The following is an 11,044-nucleotide window of genomic DNA, read 5'->3' on the forward strand; positions in this document are numbered from 1 at the left end:
GTTGTTTACAATTGCCAAAATATGGAAGCAGCCCAAATGTCCATCAGTAGATGAGGAGATAAAACAACTATGAGATATTTACACAATGAAATACTACTCAGCCATAAAAAAGGAGAAAATTGTATCCTTTGCGACAGTATGGATGGACCTGGAGAACATTATGCTAAGTGAAATAAGCCAGTCAGAAAAAGACAAATACCATATGATTTCACTTATATGTGGAATCTAATGAACGAACTGAACTAACAAGGAAAATCAGGACAGACTCATAGCAGGATGACAGCTAGTGGGGGTGGGGAGGTTAGGGGGTGGAGGAATTGATCAAAAGGAAAAAGGACTCATGGTCATGGACAACAGTGGTGATTGCTGCAGGGAGGAGGGTATCGGGATAAATGGTAATGGAAAAAATACAATAAAAATTAAAAATATTAAAAAATAAGTAGTTCAGTAAATTCTCAGAAAGTGAGCACTTGTATAACACCATCAACACCATCCAGGTCAAGAACGAGAACTTTTCCAGGGCCCCAGAGAACCCCTCCTCCCCTCCATCCTATTCCTAGTTATAATCCTTTTTCGTCCTAGAGGTAAATACTATTGCTGACATTACCTATAGGTTTTGCCTGTTTTTCAACTTTCACATGGACTCATACATCATATACTCTTTTTAAATTTCTTTTGCTCAGCATTGTTTGGGAGATTCATCCATTTAGGTAATTTCTAGTTAGGGGGTATTTAAATAGTGCTAGTCTGAACATCCTTTTATGCTTTTTGCTGTACACATTTTTGTTGAATATATATATACCTAGGAGTGGTACACATATGTGAAGCATTAGTAAATACTGCCAAACAATTCTCCCAAAGTGCTTTCATCAATTTCCACTCCCACCAGTAGTATATGTGAGTTCCAGTTTCCTCATGCTAACACTTAATATTGTCAGTCTTTAATCTTAGCCATTTGGAGGTGTAGTGATACCTCCTGAATGTGTGGTTGGCTATTTTGAATATCCTTTTTAAATAAAGTCTGACCTATTTTTCTTATTAATTTGTAGGATTTATGTAATCTGGATATGAGCCCTTAGTTGCTTCTATAGGTAGAAATACCCTTCCCAGTTTGTGGTTTGATTTTCACACTGTCACATGTATCTTTTGATGAACAGAAATATTTAATTTTAATGAAGATTTACTTTATCATTGTTTTCATTTATGGTAGTACCTATTGAAGATATCTTTCCCAACTCCAAAGATGATAAAGCTATTTTTTTATGTTATTGTACGAAACTTTTATTGTTTTACATCGCATATATGTACATCTGAAATATACTGGAAATTGAAATTTTTTTTTGCAGTGTGTTAGGTAGGAGGTAAATTTAATTTCAGTCTTTAAAAACATTCAGTCCTAGCTGGGTGGCTCAGTTGCAGCATCATCTCGTACACCAGATGAGATTGGGCGCGTTCAGGGTGGTATGGCCGTAGACATCTCATACACCAAAAGGTTGTGGGTGTGATTTCTGGTCAGGGCACATACCTAGGTTGCAGCTTTGATCCCTAGTTGAGGCATGTGCGGGAGGCAATCGATCAATGTTTCTCCCATCAAGCCCCCCTTCCCCCGATCCTTTCCTCTCTCTAAAATCAATGAAAATATATCCTTGGGTGAGGATTAAAAAATAAAAATTAAAAAATCCAACTTGGTCAAGCCTCATTTGTTGTAAAGACTGTTCCTACCCCACTACTCTTCAGTGCCACCTTGCCAACATTTTAGTGACCATATATGCATAGGTTTCTGGAATCTCTACTTTGTCTAATTATGCACCTATTATCACCCTCTTAATTACTACAGCTGTCTATAGTTGATATCCAACATTCAAATCTTGTCACTTTGTTTCCCTCTTCACTGTTCATGGGTATATTTGGCCCTTATATTTCTACATACATTTTACAAAACCTGTAGGGATTTTTTTACTGTGCTGACATTGAATTTATGGATCAATTAATTTGGGGGAGAATTGTTATCTTTACAAAGATGAATTTTTATTTTTTCATCAGAAAATAGATTTATTATTGATAGTGAGTAAAGTCAAGATGTCAGTATTCATGATAGAGAAGTGGTTGTATAAGCCAAGGTTGCCTTTATGCTGATAAAAAAAAAACAAAACGCCTTATTTCACTTATAATCAAACATTATTCCAGTGAAAGAGGTACATTTTCTCTCCTTTTTGTATTCTTACATGATAGCCATAAGTTAAAATGAAACAGCTCTTATAAAGTCAAGGGAGAAAAGAAAGAAAGAGAAACCCAATATGCCACAGTCCAGACAATCCTGCCCAGCACTGTAGACCTGAGATGGGGGTGTCCTGCCCCCTCCTCTCCCCGCTCCAGTTCCCCATCCCCACTCCAAGCTTTGCTGGAGTGGAGGGTCTCCAAATGATGGAGCTCGGTTAGAAGAGAAAGTGGAATACAAAGTGCAAAAGGCAGAGAGGGCTGCCTGTCTTTTTGTCTTCACATCTGGGGTTGATTAACACTGCAGCGGGTCCTTCATGGCTGATCCCTGATCTAGGTAAGTCTTGGCGTTTCAAATCGTGGTTGATCCAACTGTGATGTGCTTCTGTCGAATCTGCTCTCCGGTGCTTCTCTTCAGTAGTCTTCTCTTTAAGTAGGTCAATTTCTCACTAGGAAAAAAAATGTTCCACCTTTGGAATTAACATTGAAGGAACTTTGCCTGTTCTAAGAGTTGATTTTAGCCTCCCTTTTCAATCATGCTCTGTTTGGCCTGGTTGACACAGCGCATGTACTGGGCGGCCAGAGCAGAGCATCTAAGGGTCTGCTGGGTGTTCTGGCGGTAACACTGGAGGATTTTGGCCTGCAGATCCGCACAAATGGGATGAACCTCATACCGCTTGAACTTACAAAGATGAATTTTTAAGTCCCTGAGCAAGGTCTGTCCTACCACTTATTTAAAATTATTTTAATATTGGTGTTTGTGTATGTGTCTTGAATATTTTTCATTAGATTTATCTTAGGTATTTGATTCTATAGTAAATAATTTCATTTTCTGTTTGGGATACAGAAATGCAATTGATTTTATAGCTAGAAACTTGCTTAACTGTATTGTATATACTAAAGATTTACTCGTAGATTTTTTTGTATGAAAATTTTATTTCTCCCTTTGTATTTTATATATATATATATATATATATATATATATACATATATATATATTTATTTATTTAACTTTTCTTTGCACTGGCTAAGACAGTGCAAATAATGATTTGAATGGATAATAGTGAACGTTATTGTCTTATTTCTGACCTCACAGAGAAAACTTAATATTTTATCATGATTAGATTTCCTGTAAAAGTTTTAAAAATGGTTACTCTATTAATAAAGGAAGTTTCCTTTTAATCCTAGTTTTTTAAGAGCTTTTAAAAAAGATTTTAGGAACTTTTGGTCAAGAGGGAGGTGTAGGTAGACATGCTTTGCCTCCTTGAGCAACCATAAAAAGGATCACAACTGCAAAACAAAAAGCACTTACTATTACCAGAAAATCACACACCAAGGATTCAAGAAGCCATATTCATCCAGAGAGGTAGGAGGGGTGGAGCTGGGGAGCTGGGCAGAGAGGATGCGGTGTGGCAGCTGCAGTGAGACAATGGAGGAAAAGTGGTGGAGCCATTGGATGGGTGGCCCCACATGCACGTGTGGTGGATAAAAATTGGGAGGAATACTTTGGGAGCGAGTGATCCCAGCCACAGGCCAGACCACACAGCCCAGGATTCCAGTGCGAGGAAAATAAAGCCTCATAACTTCTTTCCGAAAAAAACAGTGGGGGTTGGGGCAGTGGAAGAAATTACCAGTCCCTCAAGAGAGTCCATGTGAAGGGCCTGCACGGTCCTATAATGTATGCAAACACACCTATTCTGGGGACCACCACCAGGGCAACAGCTAGAAGGGCACAAGTCACACATAGGAAGGCAATGGAGTGACTGGAAACCAGGTGAGTGCTGAGCAAGCATCAGGCAGCCAGGTATCAGCATTGTTCCCTCTGACCTCTCCCCAACATACAGAGCCACAAAGTGGTGAAATAGTTTGCCCCAGCCTGGCGAATACCTAAGGCTGCACCGTATACAACTTAACAGGTGCACTAAGTCAGGGAGTCAAAGCAGCTCTAATGGATGCAGAGAAACAAACACAGGGAGGATGCCAAATTGAGGAAACAAAGAAATATGGCCCAAATGAACAGAACAAAATCCCAGAAAAAGAACTAAATGAAACAGAGATAGCCAACCTATCAGATGCAGAGTTTAAAACACTGGAGATAAGGATGCTCAGATAACTCACTGAGTACAGCAAAAGCATAAGGGAAGAAGAGAAGGCTACACTAAGTGAAATAAAGAAAAATCCACAGGGAACCAACAGTGAAAGGAAAGAAAATGGGGTTCAAATAAATGATTTGGAACATAAGGAAGAAATAAACATTTAACCAGAACAGAATGAAGAAACAAGAATTCAAAAAAAACAAGGAGAGCATAAGAAGACTCTGGGACATGTCCAAAAGTGCCAACATCTGAATCATACGGATGCCAGAAGGAGAAGAAAAAGAGCAAAAAATTGAAAACTTATTTGAAAAAAAAATAATGAAAGAAAACTTCCCTAATTTGGCAAAGGAAATAGTCATACAAATCCAGGAAGCTCAGAGAGTCCTAAACAAGTTGGACCCAAAGAAGACCACACCAAGTTACATCATAATTAAAATGTCAAAGCTTAAAGATAAAGAGGGAATCTTAAAAACTGCAAGAGAAAATAAGAGAGTTACCTACAAAGGAGTTCCCATAAGACTATCAGCTGATTTCTCAAAAGAAATTTTGCAGGCAAAAAGGGACTGGCCAAAAGTATTCAAAGTGATAGAAAGCAACAACCTACAACCTAGACTACTCTATCCAGCAAAGCTATCATTTAGAATGTAAGGGTAGATAATGTGCTTCCCAGACAAGGTAAAGCTAAAGGAGTTCATCATCACCAAGCCATTATTACAGGAAATTTTAAAGGGACTTATTTAAGACGAAGAAAAAGATCAAAACTATGAACAGTAAATCACAACTATCAACAACTGAATCTAAAGAACAAAAGCAAAAACAAACTAAGCAAACAACTAGAACAGGATCAGAATCATAGGTATGGGGATCATTTGGAGGGTTAACAGTGAGGAGGGGAAAGGGAGAGAATGGGCAATAAGGTCCAGGGACTAAGAAGCATAATTGGTTGGTACAAAATAGGGGGAAGTTAAGAATAATATAAGAAATGGAGAAGCCAAAGAACTTATATGCATGACCCATGGACATGAACTAAGGTGGGGGGGTAGTTGATGGAGGGAAGGAGGATACCAGGCAGAGGCGGCAAAGGAGAATATATTCAGGACAACTGTAATAGCATAATCAACAAAATAAACCTTAAAAAAAAAAAAAAAAGATTATGGCCCTGATTGGTGTAGCCCAGTAGGTTGGGCATTGTCCTGTAAACTGAAAAATCACTGGTTCAATTTCCGGTCAGGGCAATTGCCTGGGTGGCGACACATATGAGAGGCAACCAATCAATGTTTCTCTGTCACATCGATGTTTCTCTCTATTTCCCTTCCCTTCACTCTAAAATAAATAAACAATTAAAATCTTTAAAAAATATTTCGAATGGGTAGAAAGCACAGTGAGAAGAGTCAAGAGTGGATCTGAAGGAAAAAGAGAAGATACTCTGTCATTTCATTTGTTTATACCTTTGTAGAGACGGTGCCAGACGTCTCCAGGACTAAGACAAGAAAGAGAGACATAAGGGAACTGGGTCTCGATTATCTGAAGATGGTGTAACTTGTCCCTCAAAAATTGAGAGATTCTGAAAAACACAAATAAATAAAAACTCCAAATTTTCAAGATAAAAATATTATGAATGGTCGTTTATTTTTATTAATAATTTCTCCCTTTATTTTGTGAATGTGGTATGTCACATTGGTTTTTTAATATTAAATGAACCTTGTAATCTCAGAATAAACCTAATGTTAATTTATTATATTGTCTTTATAGAATGTTAGATTTGGTGCTAATGTTTTGTTTAGCACCATTTGAAACATTTTTTTTTTTTTTTTTGAGAAGGAGATTGACCTAAAAATATTCTTTCTTAACAATGTCTAGTCAGGTTTTGTTATCCAGGGTATGCTAGCTTCAAAAAATGAAGTTCTTATTTATTTCTATTCTCTTTGAGAGGTACATGATAACTTTTTTCTTTTCTTTTGATAACTTCATTTCTTTTCCTTTCCTTTTTTTTTTTAAGAGATAGGGAATTTTCTTTCTTCCTTCCTTCCTTCCTTCCTTCCTTCCTTCCTTCCTTCCTTCCTTCCTTCCTTCTTTCTTTCTTTCTTTCTTTCTTTCTTTCTTTTCTTCTTTTTTTTTTAGAGAGGGAAATGGAGGGAGAAAGAGAGGGAGAGAAACATCACTGTGAGAGAGAAACATCAATTGGTTGCTTCTTGTTCGTGTCCGGACTGGGACCAAATCTGCATCCCAGGCATGTGCCCTGACCGGGAATCAAACAAGTGACCTTTCGCTCTGTGGGATGACACCCAACTAACTAACTGAGCCACACTGGTAAGGGTTAAAATGACTTTTTTGAACAGAAAACGCGTGGAATGCCATAACAGCATTTCCCCTTGAAACCCCTTATTTTCTCATCGTAGGTCCCTCTGAGTCTCCTTAGCAGATGAGAGGAGGAACTTGACACAAAGAAGCTTTCCTCTTCTGCTGTTGCTTTCCTCTGTTGCACATGACTTTTTCTTCCTTCAGTGTTTATGTTGGCTTCCACAGTCCTAAAGGTTTTACAGCTCCTCTATAGAAAACCAACAGCCCCCTTTTCCATCACCAGGTGAACGAAGTGGCATGGTAAATATTTGTACGATTGACTAGCGCAAAGGCAGCAGCTAGGGGAATTCTCACCCACGTGCATCTTTATCTTTAGCCTTCTTATCCTGGGACATTTATTCTCTCTAACCTTTCTGTTCCCTTTTGTCTCTCTGAGTGTGTCTTGGACATGCCAGTGACTCTTATCACAGAATCAGCATAAGTTGGTGAGAGTCAGAGTAGGAATGTTGAAAAACTCGTTTCTCTACGGCAGTGGATCTCATCCCTCAGTGCTAATTCCTGCAGAGACCTTGCGCTGGCTGCGAGGAGTTGGCAGCAGAGCAGTGCCAGGGTTACTCGCCTCCTCTGGATATTACTGTGAGGTTATGGGAGAGTCACCTACTTTGTCCCTCTGTTGCTTTCAGATTCTCTACTGAGAAAGAAAAACATTTTCCTGAGCTGCCTGTTGCAGCCTGATAGAATATCGCTATAACATACAATCTACAGATAGGCACAGCCTCTTCCCAGTGGTCTAAAAATGTTTAATCTCTTTTGAGATGTTTCTCCTTTCAGCACAGCATGATTTCCAAGAACACTTTGGTTTAGATTGTCATTCCATTATTAGTTGTTCACATTTGATGAAGCTAGACTCACCCCAGGCAGCTATTGACGAAATCAATGACATGACCCATTGGTCTGTGACATCGATTTCTAGAGCAATTAATCTACTGAAAGAAATGCTCTCATTCAAATCACTGTAACCATTCACAAAAGAAAAAAGGAAATTCTCATTTGTTTCACTTTTCATTTCCAAATAGGATACACTAAGAGTGGCTCCAGCATGGTGTCAGAAAAAAAATAATACAAGAGAATTGCAAAGCACCAAAGGACATTTTGACCTTGGAAGAGGACTAGGTTAGACTCCATTGATCAAAATTACTGTGCTCATTCTGGATTGGACCCCATAGCCAGCTGAGCAGAGCCTTTACATCTGCAACCAGCAGCAGTTGTCCCACTAATTAGCGACACATGGTCCAACTTTAAGGTTCTTTGAGCCCAGTCATTATTTTTTTGTCCACCTATAAGGTAAGTGGTAAATACATGGGTTTTCTTGTTTCTGAGAAATATGGGAAATTCCTGTGGGGATAGAAAGATAAGATGTAAATAAAATTAGGAAAGAAGCATCAGCTTTTTACAAAGGAGATGCTAAATTAGTATTTGATAACAAAAGAAAATTCAACAATATTTCTAGGACCTGTAGTCATTTAATGATTAAGAAGTAGTTATTTCTAGGGAACAGGAATATTTGTCTAAAGGATCTGGTCTTTGCATGCCAGTATGTATGATTTTATTTCTGTTTTTCATGTTGACCTAGTTTTCTCGTACTTGGCTGTTTAAAAGTAATAATTTTTGATTTTTCAGGATATAGTGGCAAAAGAAGTATTAAATAGTTTAGCACATTCAAGTAGAGAATAAGTTAATGAAATGAGTTAGCTTTTCCACCTTAGGGTATATAAAATAGAAGCTCTAGATTTTCTTTCGGTGTTAAAGGTATTCTTTAACAAAGAATAATGGCCAGAAATTTTTAAGTGAATGATTATGGGAAATGACCTAAACTCTATTAGAGATTATAGGATTTAGTAAATTATTGCTTCAGTTAATGAGGTATAAGTCCAAAGTTTTAAAATCCAATTTTTATTTGGGAGTACTTTATATGACTACATTGTTAATTTTTGAATTAAAAATAATTTACAAGTACATAGAGTGAAATATAAAAGTCTCGGTAATACCATCTTCAAGTTCTGAGATAATCTATTTTTAAATTTTATTTTAAATATTGTTTATATACATGTCTGCATATAGAGGTATAAATTTACATAAATCTATATACACTGGATAAAAATCAGTCATGCTTCTTTAGAAGAAGTTTTTTTTTTTCCTTTTTGCCTCTCCCCTCCTCCTCTGAACTCCACTCTCTTTTCTTATCACCTCCTATAGACTTCTAGTTACCTATATTAACTTCCTGGTGTGGGTCTTTCTGTTATTTTTCTTCCGTGCTCATGTAATCACATACCTATACATCATATATATGGATGCATAATTAGGTACATTTTATGATTTTGTTTCACTCAGTGATATATAGTTTCACATTGAATCTGTGGATCAATTGATTTGGGGAGAACTGGGATCTTTACAAATAGTAATTGGGGTTTTGAATCCCTGAGTCTGGCATATCCCACCATTAATATATTTAAATAGTGTGAAATGTATCTGTATTTGGCATTGTCAACTGTTCTCTCCTTCAAACTCTGTCCTGCTTTAGTTTCAATGACATGACCCTCATGTTTTCCCCATTTTTCTCTTTGGTCATTTCTTATTTTCATTTGTAGACTTTTTTTCTTGTGCTATTTCTCAGGTTTCTGTCGTTGACTCACTTTTCTTTCTAGTCCCTGAGTGATCTCATCTACTTATTCAATGATTGTTCACAAATGTTTAAGTGTTTACCTCTAGTTCGTACCTTTTTGTTGTTGTTCTCTAGAGCCAAATGCTTTCTGGACATTACCACTTCAATGTTTTTCGTTTCATTTTTCAATTATAGTTGACATTCAAAATTATTTTATATTAGTTTCGGTGTACAGCATAGCAGTTAGACAATCATAGTTTACAAAGTGCTTCCCCTGATGTTTCAAGTGCCCACCTGACACCATACATACAATATTACTGACTGTATTCCCTGTGCTGTATTTTATATCCCTGTGACTACTTTGTAACTATCAATCTGTACTTCTAAATCCCTTTACGTTTTTCACTCAATCTTCCAACACCCTCCCTTCTGAGTCTGCTTTTCTTTTCTTTGTTGGTTTATTTCATTCTTTAGATTCTGCATATAAGTGAAATCATATGGTATTTCTCTTTCTCTGTCTGACTAACTTCATTTAGCATAATACCCGTTAGGTCTCTCCATGCCATCACAAATGGTAAGATTTCATCCTTTTTATGGCCATATCCACTTCTGCCATTTAATTTTGTTGGGTAAAATCTATATATTTTTTCCAGTTATAATTTCTGTCATTGATATGCTTTAAAAAGCTTCTTCTACTTCAAGATGGTAAAACATTCTTTTACATGTTATTTTAATACTTTCACAGTTTACTTTCTTTTAGATTTGAAACTTTACTCCATGTGGAATTTATACAGGATGGGAAAAAAGTAGGTTTACAGTTGTTCATATGGAAAAATAATACAATAATTAATTAATAATACAAAAACAAACTCTGTTTTTGCATACTCACAACTGTACACCTACTTTGGCCTAACCTTGTATTTGTGTTTGGAGATAAGTAGGAAAAATATAACAATTTTTATGTTTTTTCTCTAGTATTTTTAATTTGATACTCATTTGCTTTATTTTCACTATTTGTCCATTTTATATGTTAGTGGGTGTGACTAAGAACTATGAGGACTGGGCCGGGTATTATCTTGTTCACTGTTGAATTTTATGGCATCTAGTAGGTGCTAGTAAAATTTTAGTAAATATTGAGGACTAAATTATGGAAGGAGAAAATGGTTTCATTATTCGTTTTAACCTAATAAAACTTTCCTGTTTTTTCTCCATATATTTTATATTTGGAAGTCTACAACATCTTAGAAGACTTTAACCTACCGAGTATTTAACCTCACTGAGCCTTGAAAACAACTTTTTTCAGGGTAAACTGAATAACCTATTCATGTCAGCTATGTCTTGATTCTTTTCTAGATCCCAGGTTTGCTAGAGAAGCAATTTATATTCACTTTTCTTCTAAGTTAGCAAAGCTTTCCATGAAAACATGTTTTTCGGATGAAATCGTGTGTCTTACTGCTGTGCCTTCTTACTCTTTACTGCTGTTCTGTGCCATTTTATGAGAGTTTATTTGGCTGATTTATGTTTTCCTTCCTTGTACTTTTAGTCTTAAAATGGGAGCCATGGATAATGAGAACCTTAGTTTTTCTGCTGATGACTATTCCAGTGAGAACTGAGTTTAAAAATGAAAAGACAAGCCCTGGCTGCTGTGGCTCAGTGGATTGAGCGTCGGCCTGCGAGCTAAGTGTCGCTGGTTCGATTCCCAGTCAGGGCACATAACTAGGTTGCACGTCAGGTCCCCAGTTGGGGGCATAAATGAGAGGCAACCACA

The sequence above is a fragment of the Furipterus horrens genome, unplaced genomic scaffold (genome assembly GCF_987537825.1).
Source record: "Furipterus horrens unplaced genomic scaffold, mFurHor1.1.pri manual_scaffold_6, whole genome shotgun sequence".
NCBI classification, from domain to species: domain Eukaryota; kingdom Metazoa; phylum Chordata; class Mammalia; order Chiroptera; family Furipteridae; genus Furipterus; species Furipterus horrens.